General features: G+C 32.8%; 1 pseudogene; it reads left to right on the top strand.

Annotated features, from left to right (window-relative positions):
- LOC149235849 (suppressor of mec-8 and unc-52 protein homolog 2 pseudogene) overlaps positions 1-6,717 on the top strand; it is a 51,455-nt pseudogene extending 44,738 nt beyond the window's left edge.
- The last annotated feature ends 15,880 nt before the right edge of the window (positions 6,718-22,597 follow it).

Raw genomic sequence — 22,597 nt, 5'->3', positions numbered from 1 at the left:
TCATTTATTTTTATTATGCCTTCTCCCATTTCAACTTTGATATTATCTTGGGTATCTACTTTGTGGTTGTGTTTATGTTAAAATTCGAATAATTTTAATGTTTCAAACTCTTTTTATAGAGTTTGTGTTACTAGAATAAGGTGATATAATTGAATATAATTTGGAATCAAATAGGATTATCAATGACGCACTAATATAGTAGAATCCCTTATAATAGTTGCAAATATGATTCCCCTCCCCTTAAATAAGATGTGGAAAACTTGTAGGAGATAAAATATTTGACTCACAAGATAGTTTTTCGTTCTTTTCCTAAAAAGGATTCACTCGTTTCCACTTTTCTCTAAAATGATATGCCCAAATTCTATAGCATAAAATTATTTTGCTTTAAAAATCATCAAATTTTACTAAAAATAATATACAATCCTTAAGAGTTTAAATATTTCTACAAAAATATTCCCAAGCATTTTATGGTTTCCATTTAAAGAACTAGTAAGATACCCCAAGGTTTATATACTTTAAGATAAGTATGGAACCCTAAAATTTTCCTGGGGTAAGACAAGATACTGATAGGTTGACAATGTTTGTGCATTTTTTTAGATGCTTTACTAGTTCCCCTAAGCATAAACAATTTCTTGACTTCCTTCAAGATAAAAAAAAATTATATCCCCTCACAGTTAACTCCCCTTTTTATTTGTTAAATTTAGCTCATATAAATAATAATAAATTTTTATTAATTTTTTTTATTTATGAAGATTCTAAAAATTAATGACATTAAATATGATGGTATCCACAACATGTTATTTCAGGTGAATAGAGAGGTGTAACTAGTAATAGTAAAATAACTAAAGAGTAATCAAATTATAAGAAGAGTTATCCCAAAAACAATATGCATCAAAATCATATAACCATTGACTTTGTTTTATATCTATACTCAATGAATTTAATTGCATTAAATTTAAACACTTTCAAATTTTTTTTCTTCTTGTAGAAAAAAAAAATAGAATGGATTCATCACGTAGGATTGGACAGCAAAGAAGAAAATGATTTATTTAGAAAAATATGAGGAATAATTGATTTTACTTACTTAACATTTGATATTTATTATGATAGTATATTCTAATTAATTAATGAGCAAAAAACCCTCTTGGAAAATCATTAGCATACTTTCCTCTTATTTGTAAATAGTAATCATGGTAGACTATTTATATTGAATATGACACCTAAATCTAAGTGGATTGAGTGACTCAAAATTCATTATTTTTTAGTTGTGAGAGGAACTCGATCTAGCTCTAAACCACTCAAACTAACTATCATGGCTATATTTCACTCAATTTGCAATTTTCTATGAATATCTTCTACAAGTTACTCATGCCATATATTAATGATTCATCTAAAGTTTCAAAATTACACCAGACATAAATTTAATTTGAAAAAATGTTTATTATTTAAGAAACATCCATTTCTACTACCATTTTCCTTAGCATACATACTATAATATAATATAAATATACTTATTACACATTATTTTTACCTAAATTAAAATAACATTATAAATAATATAAGTATAATATTCTTGCAAGTGATCAAAAAATTGAGTGATGTAAGTAGATCAAATGCTAAAAACATATTTACTGATGATAATTAATATAATTTAAAAGTACAAGTTTTATATCTCAAAATGTTGTTTTATATCTCAAAATGTTTGTCTATCGCAATAATAAAATAATTTTTAATGTGAGACGTTATATTGTACCATGTAACATGACAATGGGTTTCTTATTACATTAAACTCTACTTTGTTCAAAAATGTTATGTTAAATATATAAATTATTTATATTTTTATAATAAACATACATGTAATTAATGGATAATGGATATATTTGTTTTAATAATACAATACCTTAATATTATGATGGTATCTAAACACATTAATTAAAATATAAAAATCTATATAAAATATAAAAATATAAAAATCTATATATTATAAAAAGTATTAATATTCTAAATTTTATAAATAAAAGAAAAGAGATAATAAGCTACATGTGCATACCTAAAAAAAATATTAATTAGCACCTAGGAAATTACTGCACTAAACATAGATTGATGTATTTTCAATATTTTCATACCTGAGTAAATTTTAGTCATTGACATGACATTAAAGCATCGAGGTGCACAAGGCTATCATCCATTTATGTTCCTTACATGTTCTTTATTAACTTGGAACTAACCGATGTTCAATACATAAGCATTGGGTTACACAAGAGTTTATCATGCACTTATGTGTCTCACATCTATCTATACATGACACTCCTGGTATATATGATATCACTAATGTGATTTATAGAATATAGGCATTGATGTGGGAAACATGTACTGGTGTGAGATTAGTTAATGAAGCATCAATGTTCATACTTATATTAAGCATGTTGATGTTCATTATTACAATATCAACAAAATGATACAATATTGCTACCATTATTATTTCATTAGTTTATCTTAATTGGTATTTTTTTTTGGGTGTACAAGGATATGCATTACATTGATTATTAACAATATGTAGGATACCAATGCTTTATATTATATAAAACATATTTGATGCATCTTAAAATTACATATCAATGCTCCATTTTGTATGTGAAGCATGAAATACAAAACTTTTGCTAAAACTTTCAATTAAAAAAAAAAATTAATTATGAACTATTTTTACTAAAACCAATGTAAAATTATCTACAAAATATTTTTACTAAAACCAATGCAAAAATATCTACCAAATATTTTTATAATTTTTTAGTGTAAATTTTCTCATTTATATAACACTAAAATCATTAGCTAAAATGTGATAGACCCTGGTTAAATTATTCCCCGTTATTAAATAATTGTAATTACACAAAGTCTGAGAGATGGGACATGGATTTTGGTTTTCTTGAGGTGGATATCGCAAGAGGAAATAAGCAAAAATTAAATGCATCAGTCATTAAAGATAACAACAAAGACATGGACTAACCTAGATGTCCTTAGCCTCTAACAACAAGAAAAAAGGACAAAATTTTATCGAACTGGCATGGTTGCGTTGTCCAAGAGGAGTGGGTTGTGTGGAGCCTGGGAAAACAAGGAATGATTTTGTAAGTTGGGGGACACAAGCAAAGGAAATTTCAACATTTTTTAAGAAAGAAGGTTAGTAGAAGATAATCATTGATTTTTCCTGCTAGTTGGGCATGCTCTAGGGAGAAGGAGGAAGGAAAGTGTTTTGAAGAGCATTGTGGAGAGAAATGAGGAGGGATCAGTTGAAGAACCCTCGAGAAGAGGTTTGCTTGGATGAAAATATGGAAACCAGCTAAAGGACACTCAAGAAGAGGCTTGGTGTGAAGAATAATTTAGAGACCATCTGAAGAATCCTCGAGAAGAGGTTTGTTGGGAAGAATAAAAATACAGAGAGACCAACTAAAGAACCCTCGAGAAGAGGCTTGCTAGGAAGAAATTATAGAGAGCAATGAGTTGACTGAAGTTTGAAGGAATCCACTGGAAGCATGGGGATTGAAGAACCTACTGCATTGCGGAAGAAACACTCTGGTGTTTGTGAGACTAAGGAACCACCAGGATTTTCCTTGGGGTTGAATCTTTAGTGTTTGTGTCACTAATGAACCACATGGAGTAGTGATTCCTTCTCCTTAGCAATAGCTTATCCACTATATAAAATTCTTGTAGCGTGGATTCTCTTCTTGTGATAGCGAGCTATTAATTCTTTGTTATATGGTATCGTAATGTGGATGTAAATTCTAATTTTAAGTCTAGAGGTTTGAGTGGAAATTTGTGTAACTCGTGGATGAGGATGCTGCAACCTTGTGACATCTTTTTCAATTGAAATAAGATTTGGATTTCCTTTCCAAAATAACTCAATTTCAAGCACTTGAATCTGGCTAGGGGGTGATAGTTGCAAGTAAGGATTGGTTGTAGTTGTCTAATATTGGGGGGGGGGGGTGTCATTGTCCTAGACTCAGTTAACCAAAAGTTTCTCAAGATAAGTATCTCTCATGTGTTCTCAACAATAATGAATCTGTATTTACATTTTTGGTCTGAATTGGTGTTATTAATACATGTGACATGATTGTGATATTATTATCAACATGATTGTGATATTATTATCGACATGATTGACTAATATATTGTTTCATTCTTCTACATATGTTGGAATAGTGTGTGATGGTATTGGTTATGTTGCAACAACAATTATCATGGAAATCCTTTCTTATTGCAAAGTCGTGATTATGTTGATTACAATCTCTTACTAATCTAATTTATTATGCTATGTGGTAATATTAAGGATTGCTTCCTCTCTAGTCCTTATGGTCTTGTTTATTTTATATGGTGGCCTTATCCAAGTCTTCAGTAATGTATACCCTAGTTCTAGGTCTCTATTCCCATTTTATCAAGAACTAAGGTCTAAATAAACCTTACATTTTTGTGTTATGGATGGAACTACCTCATAAACTTGAGTAATTTGGATTTATACTTCCTTATTTAAACATAATCTTTTATATTTGTTATGCACTAGATAAGGTTGAATTTCTTGTTGATCACTTCTCCATATGTTTTCTTGGTGTTGGAATGATTATGCAACTTGATTTTTAAGCTCTCACAAATTCCCTATAGTAGGGAGGTTGGTCCCATTAATGTATTGGCCATATTAATGGTTTAATTCTAGATAGGGAACTCGATTATTTTAATACCCATTTGACTATGGGATATTGTAAAAGTAGACATTGTGCTAATAGTAGACATGCCATAAACTACAAGGCAGGGACTAGTTTTGGCCATAGAAGAGCTTGGAACCAAGAAATTGGTTATCATCTATTTTCCTAGAAAATCCCTTCAATGTAACGTTTTTTAAGAAATAATCCAATGATATACATTATCATACTAATGACCTCCATGTTTGGATGTTTTCTCTTAGGGATGTTACTCAAATATAATTGCAAGAGCATAGTATCATTGGGTCTACGATGACATAGGAGTTCATTTCTCTAATCATTGTTAAATGTGGTGGTGTGATATATTCCACACTGTGCCTTATTAAAGCTTTTACATCGTATTATACATATAAATGTTGTGATGTTCTATTATACATGAGGGTGGTATAAATTGGTCATATCATCATAATCGAATATGTGTGTGTGTGTGCACGTGTGTGTAATGGCATGGTAAAATGCATTCAATGAGGGTTAGAGGTCTCAAACATGTTATCTTCACTTAATTTGATAATGTAGTTATCACATTGGGTGCGTTAACCATACATGATGTGTAATATGCAAGAACTTATGTCCATAGCACAAAAAAAAATATATTATAGTCAGGGATCAGGGGTCAAACTCGTCGTCACCAAGTCAATCCACTATGGAGGAAGTCAAGCTAACCATATGAATATGAAAAGAGTCAGAAGGTTAGGGTCAGGCCCAACACGGTGGGAGAAATAGTTGTTACTCGAGGTTCGGTCGACCTCCGACTTGGAGCTTTGTGAACTGCACTTGCCACAAGATTGGTGTTGGGTGACATATATTAATTATGTCAATAGGAATTTTATTGTGAGGTCACTTTTAGTGATAGTGTTAAGATTTTTCGTCATCAACAGGTGTCCCAAACCTCAACAGAACCCACGTACAAGAGCTCACTTTCCATCAAACTCAGTTTCTGTCAAGTTCTTCCAATTGTGTTTGATGGTGGATGGGAATGAGAATGGAAGTGGAAGAGTAGGTCCTGGTTTCGAATTCTCATTCCCAAGAACAAGGATAGGGACAAGAGACACCAAAGCAACAACGTCGGAAACCATGCTTTCAAAAACATTTCTAATGCCGATTTCATTCGAATGGTCATGGAAACCCCTTGTCATGTTGAGGAGAATTCGAAAGAAATCCCTCGAGGATGGACTAAATGGGTGGATGATGAGGATGGAGAGGTTGAAATATCGTCCAATCAAAGAAGCAAACCAAAACCTAAAGAGGAATAAAAAAGGAAGAGCTAGATCTTCTAAGGTGCCAAGATTGTGCCAAGGAAAGGTGAGAAGATCAAAATCCATATTATGATCCCACATATATGGGTTCTCTTTATGTTGTTGCACCACCTCGAACTATTGATTTAAGGATAGATGATGCACATAGGATATCTATTGAGAAAAACAAATAGCTTTCATGAAATGTTGAGCATACACATCTGGTGAAAGGTTTATAATATTCATTGTTGCACAAAGTGAGGGTGAGAATGAAAAAAACCAGAGAATGAAGATATTGCAGATGGGAAGTCAAGAGTACAAAAGGAAGACCAACAAGTACCATTTTGCAATACTACAGAAAAGTTGATTTATTAATGGATGATAAAGCCTCAAAGCATGAAAAATCCTAATGAAATGTTTCTTCCATGCCAAATAACTTTGTCTACAACATTGAGAAGTTTTATCAAGACATTCTAACAAAAATGCATAGAAGTAAAGCTAATTTCCCACCTCCATGGGAATTTTTCACAATTGGAGTGGATGCACCCATGCTTGAGTGTATTGCTAAGATCATGTCTTATCTTCACTTGGGCTCCTCTAGAATGGTTTTGAAGAAGAAAAGGAAGGAAAAATCTAAAGGCAGAGGCAAGGCACTTCAATCGTTGTTCGATGAAGATGGAAATGATTATGAGAAACTATCAAATGCTACATATGGAATTCTAAGAGGAGCTTGAGTAAAGAAATTTTTCCTCCTCCTCCTCCTCCTTGAAAAGTTCACACAGAATCAAAGGAGCGGAAACAACAACTTTCTTTGAATGCCCATAACGCAGAATATGACATAATTGAAGGTGTTGGCACTAATTACATTATTCATGGTAGAAATGAAAGCCAAAGATATGGATAAATCACCCAAGAACATGGAGAGGCAACCAATTTTCAATGATCTTGTGTATGGTCCAACACCACCTACAGATATGATGGGTCAAGATTAGAAGCAACAAGGTGGTTATGATACTATTCAAAGATAAACTTGCCAGGAATGGAAAGAATATCCTCCACCACCACCTAAGCAAGTTGTTAGACAATGAGGTCTAGAACAATTAAATGATACTAATCAGTATATTCATAATCAAATATCGGATTATACTATCAAGGAAGGAATAACTTTACATAAGGATCCTCGATTTATGAATCAGGAAGAGAAGGACCATGGTCTTGGGTCTGTATTCAAACGTGACAATCACAGGCTTCAACAACAGAGGGAGAAGGATGCTTGGGAAAAAGATCCAACTTCATTTCTGAAAGTTACTATGAGTCATATCCAGGTTATCAGGAGTATAATCGTGAGATTGTAGATAGTGATGATGAGGACAGCCTAACAAAAATGGATCTGGATGGCAAGGCCAAGGGTCGTCTCCATCACTGGGACTTTGAGACGGAAGAAGAATGGGAAAAATATAATGAACAAAAGGAAGAAATACCTAAATTTTCCTTTCAATTTGGGGTGAAGATGCAAGATGGTTATAAAATGAGGAATCTAAATAAAGACCAGAAGCTAAATAATGAGTATAATAAAATCAACAAATTTTTGGATAGAAGGCTACTGAAAATGGAGACTAGGGTTTTGTCGACGACTCTTTCTTTTGCAACTCTCGCGTCGCACCAGAGTGCCTCGAACGATGTTAACCCTGCACTATGTGCTCCACTTAGCCCCTGCAATGTGGATCTGCAAAGGCAGACGCAAGATTCAGAGAAACAGTGACAGATTCAGCTTTTCAAGGGTCCCTTTCATCCCTCTACAGCTCTTTATGCTGGTAACCTCAGCATTTATCATGGTTCAGTGGCTCTCTCCATTGGAGTTTCAACACCAAGTAGGCTTGAGTTTCAGGTTGTGGCTGATCCCGCACCAGTTCCTAATGTCCGGCAAAACCCACACTCTGTAGCACTGGCGCTTACGACCACAATCAATGGTCGGCTTCTTCTCCGGCTTGCTGGTGGCCTCTCCAGATATTCTGAAGACTTGCTTGCCAGCTGTCCAGACGTTTCTCCTGGGATAGAGCCCCTAGACGTGCTCCAAGCATTGGCCTCACTCGCTTTACTCCAAAAAGGCAGTGAGGCAGGGGTTTGTCTGATGCAAATGATCATTCGGCCTCTCTACAGATCTGCAGCCCTATCCTTTGCAGCGGATCTGGGCTGGAGCAATAGCTTCCATTGGCAGAAGCTTTTTCCTCCCCCTCCACCTCCAGTTCGTCAGGAGATAGGAGACCCAAAAGATTCTGGCACTATGTCGCTCTAGAAAGCTTTTGAAAATTTCTCTGCCCCCTTTCAGGTTCAAATCACACAGATCTCAGGCAAGACCATTCTGCAATGGGTATACCCTTCAGATCTGGTGCAGAATCTCAAGGTAAATTTGGAACGCCGATTCGAGATCCCCTCTGCCCTACAGAGACTTATATTTCAAGGTAAACAACTCGATGATCCTCTTCCCCTCTCTTCTTACAGCATAAAAAATAATAGCACTTTAGTGTTTCCCCTTCGTTTGAGAGGTGGCGCTACAGGTCAATCTTCTTTTGATCCTCCCTTCTCCTACAAAGTTGCAGTAGACTTTGAGATTCCCATTCCCCTAAGCCTCCCAAACCCAAGCCTTTTCTGGTTGACAAGTTAGAGGAGGTTCCCTCTGTTGAGATCTCCCACCCTGGCCTTGCAGATGACCTTCAAAAATTTGCTGAAAGGGCCATCATTTGCAGATTCAATGGGCTTTGGCCACGCTCTAAGGACCTCTATGACTGGATCCATGACAACTGGACTCACCATTGCAAGGTTTGCTTCTGCTCAAAAGGATATTTTATAGTTCTGTTCGACAATCCTAAGCACTATGAATAGGCCTTAGAAGAAGGTCCTTGGTTTATGGGTACAACAGGACTCTTCTTAACTCCATGGTTCCTAGATTTTGACCCAGCATATGCAGTCATCACCAAAGCGCCTGTCTGGATCAAAATTCCAAAATTTCCAGCTCACCTGTGGCATCTAGTAGTCTATAGGAGCATAGGCAACACCTTGGCTACTTTTTAATGGGAGATTCCTAGTGGGAACATCAAGGTCTCTACACATATGCCAGAATATGTGTGGAGATAGATCTAAGAAAGGGACTGCTAGATCAAATAAATCTCAAGATTAATGACTTTGTTTGGACCCAGAACCTGGATTACGAAACACTACCTTCTGTTGCCGCCACTGTCACCTAATAGGGCACCTGTAGAATTCTTGCCCATCGCTGACTGCAAAATCGAAAAAGGGCAACTTTGCAAAGACCAAACCCAAGTGTTGGACCCCTTGTTCTCCGCCACCAGCAGTGAGCTCTGATTCCTCAAGCTCGGAAGATGAGGAGAGCGATGCAGAACTGAACCAGGCGCCTCAGACGATGGATCCGTCCACTGATACTCCTGCGCACACCACTGTCACAGTAATCTCCCAGAAACGCGTCCATGAGACCTCCTCTTCTGAATCAGATAAGGAGATCCCCCTGTTGGAGAATTCCAGTCTTCAAGTTGTTTTAGCTCATACTCCCCAGGATGGCTGGATAAAAGTCAATAAAAAGAAAGGGAAAAAACATCGTGTTGAGAATTCTCCCCCTGTGGGGTAAAAGTCAGTTTTTTTCTCTCAAGTTATTTGTTGTAGCTCCGTGAATGGTTCACTCCTTCTCCGGGACCAAGGTTGATAGTTTCGTCATTTCCGGTCGACTGGTTTCTTGTCTCTCTTGATTGTGCTATATTTTACTCAATAGAAATAGATTAATTTTACTGAGAAAAAAAATTTATTTGGATAGAAAGAAAAAAGAGAAGGTAGGTTCCTATGATGATGGTGGTGGTCATCATGATGATGAAATTCAACCAGGAAGGTGGCTTTGTGTATGAGGGAATTTCTCATCCAATGCTTCTACCAAAATTTATTCTTGCAAGTGCTTACATGTAAAGCTTCCCTCTTAACTAGGAATTGTAAGACAAACATGCCAGGGAAGCCTCTGACACACATATGTAAAGAGATAGTATTTGAATGTTATTATTGTATCTTGTATGCTTTCCTAGGATATCTTGTTTGCTTCTATTTGAAATATAACATGTAGAAAATCATGAAGGTTGTTTACTTCTGATTGAATTTCAAATATAACATGTAGAACATCATGAAGCCTTTTTATTCTACTTATTCTATTATGCACATAATGACCATAATGAATCATTTGTATGCTACTTCTTTGATGTGTTTGATGGCAGTTGGCTTGTGCTCCAGCTGTTAGTGATTTTGCTGCAAAAAATGTGTCGCTTCCATTTCATCTTTTTCTTTGAGTAATAACCCCACCATAATGATTAGGTTAGATATGGAGAAGCTCGCAGCTCCATATAATCCCATCACCTACCGTCTTCTCTACCCTGATGATCGCCATGGATGGTATTGGTAGCAACTTCAATGATCACGCGGACGAGATTTGAAACACTGACACTCGGCCTTGAATGTACCGAGGTGTGTGCCACCAAAGTTGGGGAAGTGGGTGTCCAAGATTTGCGAGCCTGGGAAGAGAAAGCACATATGGTTGGGATCCTTCGAAATGACACTATGTAATGGATCACTCTGTTCAATGCTTCCATCATCCATGTGATGATACAAATTAATGAAAGAATTGTATATTAATATTATCCCACCACCCCATATTAACTCGTAATATTTACTTATTTATGATCTAAACTATAACTCAGTGAAAAAATGTAAAACACACTTAACCCAATCAAAAAATGAAAAATTCACTATATTCATCTACACTTCTATCAACATGTCTCAACACACTTTTGGTACAAATGCTAGTAATATATAAATCTAGGTTTCACATTCGAAATAGATGTACCACCCAACCACACCATGACAAAGGGTTTGACAGTTTCACATTCGAAATAGATGTACCACCCAAGTACATCATGACAAAAGGTTTGACCAAGGTGTGTTTATATAGGTCTATACCTTGTACACAGCATTGAGCCAACCATGCAAGTGGCAAAATTTGAATGGTTGAACAAAAAGAATCGGCAGAAAAAAAATTACACATGGAAGCAATGGACACGTTAAGTGTGGGGCCCTTTCCCTATGATATTAGTAAGGGGGAGAGGAGCCCCCACTTAAATACTAACCATATAATAATATCTAGGTAATCAACGAACCATGTCTTGGTTGGGACTAACCCCCTTGACACTAGCGTGGAAGGGATGAGCCCTTACCTTCCATCAGATCCATCAGGTAGTTGTAGACAGGCCTGGGATTTCAAATAATTTTTGCCTGTCAAATGAAAATTTGAAGACAAGTGTTTGTTTTTATGCCTGAAAATTAATGTTTTAAGTAAATTTATGGGTATCATTTTTTTTTCAATCTTGAGGTTTTCAAAAGTTTTTTTTGGGTGATATTCATTATCTCCCTCAGAGATCAAATCAAGAAACTGAAAAAAAAAAAATGCAAATATTATACAGATCTTGTTTTGCAAACACATCCCAATAAGCACCATTGAGATGAACTATCCATCTTAACACTTCTGTGATTCTACCCATCAAACTCTATTGTTAGGAGGCCCGTAAATGGTTGGTGGTGGAGTAAATGGTTTGAGACCCCTTGAAGATAGGGAGGGGATCCTGTTTGATGGTCCACGTCACTGACAAGATACACAATAAATATGGAAGATCACGTATAATCCTCATCGAACGGTGCAACCTACTAGCATCTCGATTCTCTATAGCTTAGATGGCCTTCCCACTGTCGATGATTTTTATGGTTGATCGATGGCCTTTCACTCCAGAATTCCAAACTATATTCCTTGTTATTGGTTACTATGAATTATGACGGTAAAATTAAAATTCCAAACTATAGTCGTTGGTATTGGTTACTATGAATTAGGATGGTTAAGTTAAATATGTGAACGTCAAATTTACGATTTTAGATATTTTTTAATACATCACTTTCAATGTTTCCAAATATTTTTAAATCGTCAAATACATTTAAAAACCCAAAAAACGTTCTGTGAAATGTCAAATTCTAGGCCTAGTCATATATATATATATACCTTTCGAGTTCATGCTCCCTGGAACCTTGTGTGTGGGGGTTAATTATATATAAATACATTCACATATGTGAAATATATAATGCCGTAAATATGAACATGTCATAGTAATGCATGGGTTTATCGATGTGCATATATGTATAATATGTGGGAGTGGGAACTACGAAGGGTTCAGGACAATGTGGGTAGAGTGTTCCACTGTATAGAAACTTAATCACTGTGCCTTATATGTATTGTGTGTGTATAACCACAGAACCCCCATTGCGTAAATATGAGTGAGAGCCATGAGCATAGTTAGCAGCAAAGTACCATGTTACGTGGGCGCCATGTGGCACAACAAAGGGAAAAGATATTATATCACTCGAAACATCAAAACGAAGGTGATGGTGCATAAATATGAGTGAGAGCCATGAGCATAGTTAGCAGCAGAGTACCATGTTACGTGGGCGCCATGTGGCACAACAAAGGGAAAAATTATTATATCACTCGAAACATCAAAACGAAGGCAATGGTGACTTGTATTCTGATTTTCGAGAACTTGAAGGAAAGATTATATATATATATATATATATATATATATATATTATTCAAAACGAAGGTGATGGTGCATAAATATGAGTGAGAGCCATGAGCATAGTTAGCAGCAGAGTACCATGTTACGTGGGCGCCATGTGGCACAACAAAGGGAAAAATTATTATATCACTCGAAACATCAAAACGAAGGCGATGGTGACTTGTATTCTGATTTTCGAGAACTTGAAGGAAAGATTATATATATATATATATATATATATATATATCTTATTCCTTTAATGGTAAAGGGATATTTTATGAGGAATTGAATACTTTATTAAGGATAAGATTGGGTGTTTACAAGTGGTATTAGAGCATTCAAGTTCAACACGTGGATTGGATGGGTTCTATTATGAAAAAGTAACAGCAAAATTCCCATAAGGAGGTGTCATAATGATTTGTAAAAAGTTAATAAATAAATATTTAGGTGTTAAAAGTTGGTCTACGATTCATTGATTGCATGCATGGTTGTTATGTTTGCATTGCGATTTCATTATGCAACATTGTCCAACGATTGATATGATTTTTTATTGTCAATTATGTAAGTTAACCTTTTGTGTTGGTTGATATATGTTTTGATGACTAGGCATGCATATGCAATAATATCAATGATTTGATGTTTGATAGATATCAATGTCCTAATGTGGTTTCTCTTGCTATAGCTAGTTACCTTAGCAACTCCACAAAAAGCGAGTTCATGGTCATGATTACGTTTATTTATTTATGTCATAATGCATCTAACAGTTGTGTGTGAATGACAACACATCACAAGAAACAAGGGACAGTGAGAACAAAGGATGAGGATAGGGATGGTGCAATATAGCTCTAACTAGTCACAACATGGATATGAAGAAGTAAGGACAATTGAAGTAGAAAGATCAGTTGACCAAGGTGGAAGGGTAGACTCTCATGATTTAATGGACACCTTGAGGAGCCTAAAGGTCGAGATTAAAAGTTGTAAAGCAGATAATGAAAGGTTGATACAAGCTCAGGAGAGGCATGGTGAGGTGAATGTAGTCATACTACAAAATTTCTCATATCTATAAAGATGAAGGTAGAATGAGTTGGGGGCTAGTCATAGAGACAACAAGGGCCTTTTGAAGTCAGAAGAGAAGACAAATGGGGCAGATGTTAGCAAGTCTAGGAAGAGGCATAGGAGAGAAAGTTAGGACACAGTGAGATGGAATGCACCATTGAGCACCCCATAAAGAGAAACTAACATGCATGGGTATCACTCTGGTAGACATTCCAACTCTACTACCAGGAAGCATCATCACCACTCTCATCATCTTCATAGAAAGAGAGAAAGAGACTATATGCCAGAAGAAATTAAGAATGCCGAATTACCTTCTTTTACAAAGAAATGAAGAAATCTAAAGATGTGGAAGTTTGGTTTCTTAGAATAAAAAAGTTATTTAGAATCCATAGCCATTCTAAGAACACAAAGGCAAAAATAGCCACCTATAACTGGAAACTGAAAGCAGATATATGGTGGGAAGATTTGAAGAATGTCAAGGGAATAAGAGGAGTAGCTAACTTGGAGATATTTTAAAGGACTCTTAAAAAATAAATATTTACCAGACCAATATTATGACAACAAAGCCAAAGAGCTAAAAATGGGACATATGTCAAATGATGAGTGTGTGACCAAGTTCCTAGAATTGCTAAGATATGTGCCATATCTCAAGGATGAGAAGACAAAAGTTCATAGGTTGATTAGTGGGTTGTCACTATCATTCAAAGATCAAATTGAAATTATGGGACCTCAAACATTGGACAATGCCATATAAAAAAAAGAAAAAAAAAAAACAAAACAAAACAAAAAACAAAAACAAAAACAAAAAAACAAAAACATTACTAGGAGCAGTCAAAATGCAGGGAAGAGCTCAAGGCCGAATTGAAGGCAAGTGGCAGCTTCAGAGTTAAATAAAGAAAGCATAAAAATCTAGAATAGCAATTGAACAAAAATACAAAAAGTTTTAATGTATTTTTTTAATAAAATATATAAATATTTATGTTAGCTAATATATTTTAATATCAACTTCATATATTTGTATATATATTAAGAGCAAAGGTATATAATAATAATAATAAATTTACTGTAAACTATAAATTAAAAGATTTTAATATGTATGGTTAAGTAAATATTTTACTATTATATATAGAGAGACATAGAATAAAAATAAAATATTTTAATGTTCATATTTTGAATAAAATATTTCAGTGTTAGTCTCATTCATATATATATATATATATATATATATGATATTTGTAATATAATTATTATAAGTTTTGGTCATTTTATTTCTTTTTTTTTTTGGTCATTTTTGTCTTAAATTGGTTGGAAATTTGTTATAATTACATAAATTTAAGTGCTAAAGACGATTTTCAAAATGTTGAATCCATTTACACATTCAAAAATGCAATTTAGACAATCTGAGCTACCAAATCCAATTAATCATTAAAAAATGCAATTTAAACAATGAAAAATTACAATCCCACTAAAAACTGCATTCTTGAAACATTTTATTGGTGCATTGCTCGAAATGAAGGAGATACTCTATTCCTTCCATGGTTAAACATATAAATGAATACATTTATTTATAGATGTATTGCTCAAAATAAACGTGTAATTCCTTCCATATTTAAAATGGAGTAAGTATATATATATATATATATATATAGAAATAAACATCATAGATCCATCTTAATCTTAGATATATTAAACATGGAAAAATATCTATTTCTTAATGTGTAAACCTGTTTTCAAATTTTTCATCTTAAAAATGTCTCTACTTCAAGAAACTTATCTTTTAATAAGTAAACCTTTTTTTTCAAATTTTACATTTTAAAAAAAACCTCCGCTTCAAAAAATTGGATCCTCTACTTAGTTGACATAGTTCCACCCTATAAACTTAATCATGCTTAAATTATGATTAAGCCTAAATTTTAAAACGTTCAAAATTATTTGGTATAATTATTTCAAGTTTTGGTGTCTTAAGTATATTTTTTAGATAATTATTTTCAAAATTTTGATAAAGATGTATTGGAATTATAAATATGAATGGTGTCACTGTAGACTTCGCTATACATACAATGAAATGCTGAGCATAATTTTTTCATGTATTGTAATACCATTGGGGTTCACACCATCCACGGCTTTGTTTCATTTCATATAAGTGCTTACATTGTGAGAGTGAGAGTGGTCAATTGTAAGGAGTTGTTTTTAGTGCGATTTTTTGGAGATTACCGTGATGGAATCTGGCGGAAAAAATTGTATTATTTAAAATGGTTTTTTAACTGCATATTTGGATTCAGCGGATTCAGCACCCTGAAAAACCCCTAGTATGCTTTGATTGTACAGAAATTAGCTATCAAACTTGCGATTTCAATAAATTGCTGCCAGATTTTAGAGAAATTTGACAGGAAAAACCCACCGGAATTTTTTTTTTAAAATCTCACTAAAAACAATTCCGGTTAGAGATGCCAAGAAATTATTAGATCTTCATAGATATTAATTGGTGCAGCTACTGTGATTGAAGATAAAGAGATTTTCAAAATATCAGTGCTTACATCGTAAAAGTTGTCAATTGCAAATACCCAGCGATTATTGGATCTTCATAGATATTAATTGGTACGGCTACTGTGATTGAAGATACAGAGATTTTCAGAATATGATACGATTTTCCGTGACTGTCGTTGTGTATGTGTGATTATCTCCGCTTTCATAGCTCGTCCCGCAGACTGTGAAAATGGGAATCCAGAGGCGAATACACTGATCCTGATGCACACAGAGACGTCAAAGATTCATTGATGCCAAAACCTGCATGTGATCAGCGGCATTTATGGTAAATGTGAAATTGCTATTAGGCGTCGTTATGAGTGCATCATCTGTTAGATAGCGGGCGGTGATAGGTCAAAAGAAGCGAGTTGTACATATAAAGTGAGTTATAATTTTTTGAGTATATGGTATTGATAAATTATGGTTTTGTACATATAAAGTGAGTTATAATTTTTTGAGTATATGGTATTGATAAATTATGGTTTGGCTATATGGTATTGGGAGAAAGTTTATTTACAGATTATGTATCTATATGATAGAATGGAATAAATCTCCTTGTATTAAAATTTTATTTTAGGTTTTTTAAAAGATATATATGTTTAATTCATCGATTAATTTTTTTATAATTAATAATAATAATAAAGTTATAATTTAATTAGTTTTTATGATTTTTATAATATTAATAATACTAGTATAATAAAATAAGTATTTTAGTACTTATTACGATATTTACTAATTATTTAATTTACATGATTATGCTCATTTTAAAATAAACATAAACATCAAATATCTTAATAATTAAAATAAAAATTAGTACATGTGTTTTTCTCAAAAATCAAATAAAAATAAATAAAATATATATTGTGTGAGTCCCACTTTATAATGGAATTATTAAAATTAATTTATTATTTTAATTTTTATTTTTATTTTTATAATATTCAATTTTTTTAAATATTTATGTGATTATTAATTTTTCATTTTTAAATAAAAAAATTATAATGGTTTATAAAAATTCTTGATTCTTTTAAAAGAATTCGAATAATTATTTATTTTTCCAAAATAGTAGTGATATACATTAAAATTAGTTAAAAATAAAAATGAATTTCAATAAAATAAGGAAAAATTTTAAGTTTTTAATTAATTCTTTTATTCTATTATTTTTACTATTTTTATATATAATTTTTTATGATATATTATTATATATTATATGAATTACCTTATATATATTATTAATATGGGTAATAGATAAGATAAGATAAAAAATTATTAAATAAAAAAAAAATATTTTATATATATATAATTAATTAGGGTTGTTTGGGGTAGATGGAATGGATATTATCTTTTTTTACTACACTCAAAATTTATATATGTAATCAATTAAGATTATTTTGGGTTGGTAGACGGAATGAATATTTTTTTTTTACCTGGATTCAAAACCCACGGATAACCCACGAATAATATGATCAGTGATGATGCATTAATAAATATTATTGTAATGATTTAGATTCTTATAAACATTTTAGTAAATATATCTCCAGATTGACTCTCTACCCACAACTTTAATCCAACCTTGGTGCTACAAAGAAATTGATTTCTTTTCATATGTGAAGAATAATTATTTATTCTAATTTTATAACTTATAATAATATTTAAATATATTTTGTTTGTAAAAAAAAAATTAAGAATATTAAACTTAAAAAATGGTTTTAGAATTATTGTTTATCGGTAAGAAATTTTCGGTTTGCTGCCCATGAAGTTGGGTTTAAGCAAGTTTGGCATTATAATATATTAAATGAAATTTAAAATAAAATTAATTAATTTTATAATTCATATTTATATGAAATTATAATTAAATATTTAAATTTCGAATAGGGTGGAAATAAATATTATTATGAGAAAAGGGTCAGGGAGACGTTTGAATCTTCTTTGAATGTTAAAACAAGTGTGTACCTCTTTTTTTGATTAATGATCGTTTACAATGGATTATGATCATTTAAGTATGTGGTGGATTGATGATTGAGTTATTTGAGGAGGTGGAAAAGTGTTTTGACATTTTGTTGACATTTTTTATGTTGATAATATATTTTGAGTTGGGTATTGTTCATTGTTTGATTTTGGTGTTTGAGGTAATTTTTTGTTTGTTTATGTTATTTTCACCAGCATAGATTTATTTTAACTTTATATCTATCAAGTTTCTAGAAAAATTAAATCTCTCAAAATACAAATATCTTTTTAAGTGAAAATCTTGAGGAAAGGTTTGCACTTCTAGATATTTGATTCCTTTTAGTTCTTCGTAAATATAGGGTTAAGATGGATCTATGTTGGTTTGACAAACATACTAATAAAATGTTTTAACTACAAGAAAAGAATAAAAAAGAAAAAAAAAAAAACTCTTATTTTATATAATATTACATACTCATTGAAATAAGGAGTTAAGATGGACCTATATTGGTTTGAAAAACATACTAATAAAATGTTTTAACTACACGATTTTTTTTCTCTTATTTTATGTAATATATACATACTTGACATTGAAATATTTTGATGTCACTTGGTGTATTAGTTTTGAATGTTTTAGTTATTTTAATTAAAACATGTTTGTTTTAGAATATGTTTATATAATTTTAATTTGATTATCAATAAGTATTAAATGAATGGTCGAGATTTAAGTTGTATGAATATTTTAAATATTTATAATAATATTCACAAATCAAATATTGAAATTTATCTTCATACTTAGGTCATTTTAATCGTTTTAAATTGATCAATTAAAAAATGTCATATAGGCAGGTGTCATATGAAGTGGTTTTTTGAACATGTGGTATTGATAAATTATGGTATTGGCCCATGGTATTATGACAAAGCTTATTTAAGTCTCTCCATGGTAAAGTGGAATAAATCTCCATGGTTAAGAATCTTGTTCCATGTTTTTTAAACTATATATGTGTTTAACTTATATATTAATTTTTTTTATAATTAATAATAATAATGATTGAAAATGAAGTTATAATTTGCTTAATTTTTGTGATTTTTTTTAATATTAACAATGTGAGGAGCATAATATAATAAATGTTTTAATATTTACTACGAATCAATAGATCATTTAATTTAGATGATTATGCTAGTTTTAAAAGTAAACATGAACAACAAATATCTTAATATTCAAATTGGAGGCTTCTCTAATTCATGATTTAAGAAAAATATTCTAGAAAAATTGATTACTTATGGTCCACGCATTTTGAACCCCTATTGAGATTCAACATCAAGACAAAATTGGAGAGAAAGATCAATTAATCAAATATTTAGAGTAGAAATTCTAAAAATAAATTAAACATTATAAAATTAAAAATGAAACATTATAAAATTCTAAAAATAATGAAAATAAACCATTTTTTATTTAATAAATTAATAATCTATTTATTAAACCTTTTTTAATCTAATTGTTAAATTATTGTTAGATCTAAGACTTTTGTGATCCATAATGTTGATATCAGTCTTTCGGATTAATCACATCGTTAGGATTTGGTTGACTTTTTGAACCAACCAATGTGGTTCATCCTCGGGACAAGGTGCAAAATCAATAGATCGGAGGGAATAAATACCAAAGATGCATCACTGCCTAGAGTTTAAATTGTTTAATAATTTAGTTAGAAACTAGCGCTTATGTAATAAATAAATATTTCATTTAGATATTATAAATTGATTACTAATATTAAAATTTATAATAATATTATCTATAAATAATTAATTTTTATAATATAGTTTTTTAGGGTTTGACCCATTAAATAATATTAGAAACTAATTGTTATGAAGTAATTAAATATTTTATTTCTAAATCATAAGTTAAATGTTTAATAGTAATATTATCTATAAATTATTAATTTAAATAATACAATTTGTTATGGTCTCACCTATTTAATAAAAATTAGGTTAAATACTTATTGTTGGAATAATATTTCAATTCACTTACAATTTAATATTATTAATTTCTATAATAATAAAATAAAAAGACTATAATTTGTTAGAGGAAAACTAATCTCTTTAAGAAAGGAGGATGGCTGAGATAATTATTAAAAGCCAAGAAAAGCTTAGATTAGAAATATACTTCGATTGCAAACAAAGAAATTAAAGAAAATTAATACAAAACAAAGGGGGATAAAGCCCGAAGGCGAGAAGGAAAAACAGAAAGAATGAAAAGGGGAAAGGAGAGAGAAGGGAGGAAGACTCAAGAGGAGAGAGTTGGAATCCAGCTTTTACTTAATTTCCAACCATCATCCCTATTAAGTTTTCTAGCATGTCTCTCTATTTCAATCGCTTCCCTAAGTTTCCTGTGGTGGAAATGATCAACCCTAGCAATGACTTTGGATTCTTCAATGCCGACATGGTGTTTTGATTTCTTTCCATGTTCGGCAAGGGTTGATGTGAGCAAGAGATTGTGTCTAATGTCAGTTGCATTTTCACCAATTCTCTGCTTAATAGACCTACATGTCTCTCCAATGTTGGGGATACCATAGGAGCAGGGAATAAGGTAGACCCCTTTCATGTCATTAGGGTCAATAGGTTCCTTAACAAATCTAAGGGAATTCTTAATGGTTTTGAGAGGTTTGAAAGAAGAAGAGACATTCGTCTTTTTAAGAATATGGGCTCTTGGTCCCTTGGATATACGGGAGACGAACCTTAGAGATAGGATCATCATAGGCGAAGTTAATTCTAGGAACTTTGTTGTCTTTGTGAAAGGCCTTGAGGCTCTAGGGTTTGCTATATCCATTATTTTTAAAAACTTCAAGAAGATGAGATTTCTCCTGATCAAGGTGGCTATCATCAGAGATTCTTAGAGCGTGGGTAGCAAGAGTGTTGAGAACCTCAAATTTTTTAGTAGGGATGATCCGGATTTAAATAGGAACGCAATAAAATACAGAGATAACCATAAAGACAGATATGCAGCGGAAATAATACCTCAATTCATTACTGTAAAATACTAAAATATGCTTACACACAGAAATGGAAATAAACCAGCTAGGGCGATGGTAGCTTATCTCTGAGAAGAGATGTGGTGGCTACATGCCTCTGAACTGTCTTACAATGAGGCTCGAAGGCCTATTTATTGTTGAGAAACAATGGAAAACCCTTCACATTCCAAAACCTAACCCTAGAAGATGAAACGCCAAATTGTGGGCCCCGTTTTTGGGTAAGTTGGTACATCAACTTCCCGGGGTTGCGAATTGGTCGTACTATCTCTGTTTGACGTGCATGATAGCCTGTTGGAAAGATCTCTCCGAGGACTACGATGCAAAAGACGATTTTTAGACATGGTAGATTTCCCAAAAAACGTCGTTTAGGGCCTCAAAACGGCTCCGGAAGTTTAGGACCCAAAAAACTGCTAAAAATAGTAATTTGTGCTATAATTAAGGAAACTGAAAAAACTGTAAGAAACACTAGAGGGGATCGAAGTGGAATTAGCGGGTGGCCACCAATATCCACCTGGATCAAGGGAGGTGATGAGAACTGAGATGGAGATATTGTTCTGTGTGGGTCTTCTTCCAAAAGACTTGGTGATAGATAGAACCATCATCCCTCCTAGAAAGGAGAATGTTGAGAAAGGGAAGGCAACCATTCTCCTCAATTTCCATTGTGAACTTGATGGATTTTGACTGAGAATTAAGGTGGTTAAGAAATATATCAAGTTTCTCATGACCATGAGGCCAGATGACACAAGTGTCATCAACAAATCTCTTCCATTTTTTAGGGAAAAATTGAGCAAAGGCTAAGGCCTTGGTCTCAAAATCTTCCATAAACAAGTTCACTACGATAGGGGAAAGAGGGGAACCCATTGAAACACCACAGGTTTTCTCATAGAACTCACCCTGGAAATTGAAGAAAGTTGAGGTGAGGTAGAGGCCAACTAGCTTGGCAGTGTTTTCATCAGTGATGTGATTAATGATATCAATGGCCTCTTGGATGGGGATTTTGGTGTATAGGGATACGACATCAAAACTAACCAACAAATCTCCAGGCTCTAATTTGATATCTCTCCACTCTTGAACAAAGGAGGCAGAGTCTTTAATGAAAAAATCAATGCAACCAACAAGAGGTTTGAGTTTTTGGGCAAGGACTTTTGCCAGAAGATAGGAAGGTCTGCCTATTGTGTTAACAATAGGCCTTAAGGGGGCCACAGGTTTATGAATATTTGGTAGGCCATAGGTAAGGGGATTGCTTTCGATGAGCTTTCGGGAAAGAGGAAAAAGAGAGGAATCTGCTTTAATAGCATATGCTACCTGTTTAGAAATTGACTTAGCATCCTTGCTATCTATTCCCTTAGATCTATTGATTTCTCACCTTGTCCTGAAGATGAACCACATTAGTTGATTCGAGACGTCGACCAAAT

The sequence above is a fragment of the Pinus tabuliformis genome, chromosome 8 (genome assembly GCF_031772625.1).
Source record: "Pinus tabuliformis cultivar Carrire ecotype Pingquan chromosome 8, CPIR1, whole genome shotgun sequence".
Classification (NCBI taxonomy): Eukaryota; Viridiplantae; Streptophyta; class Pinopsida; order Pinales; family Pinaceae; genus Pinus; species Pinus tabuliformis.
This window is presented reverse-complemented; position numbering and strand designations above follow the sequence as displayed.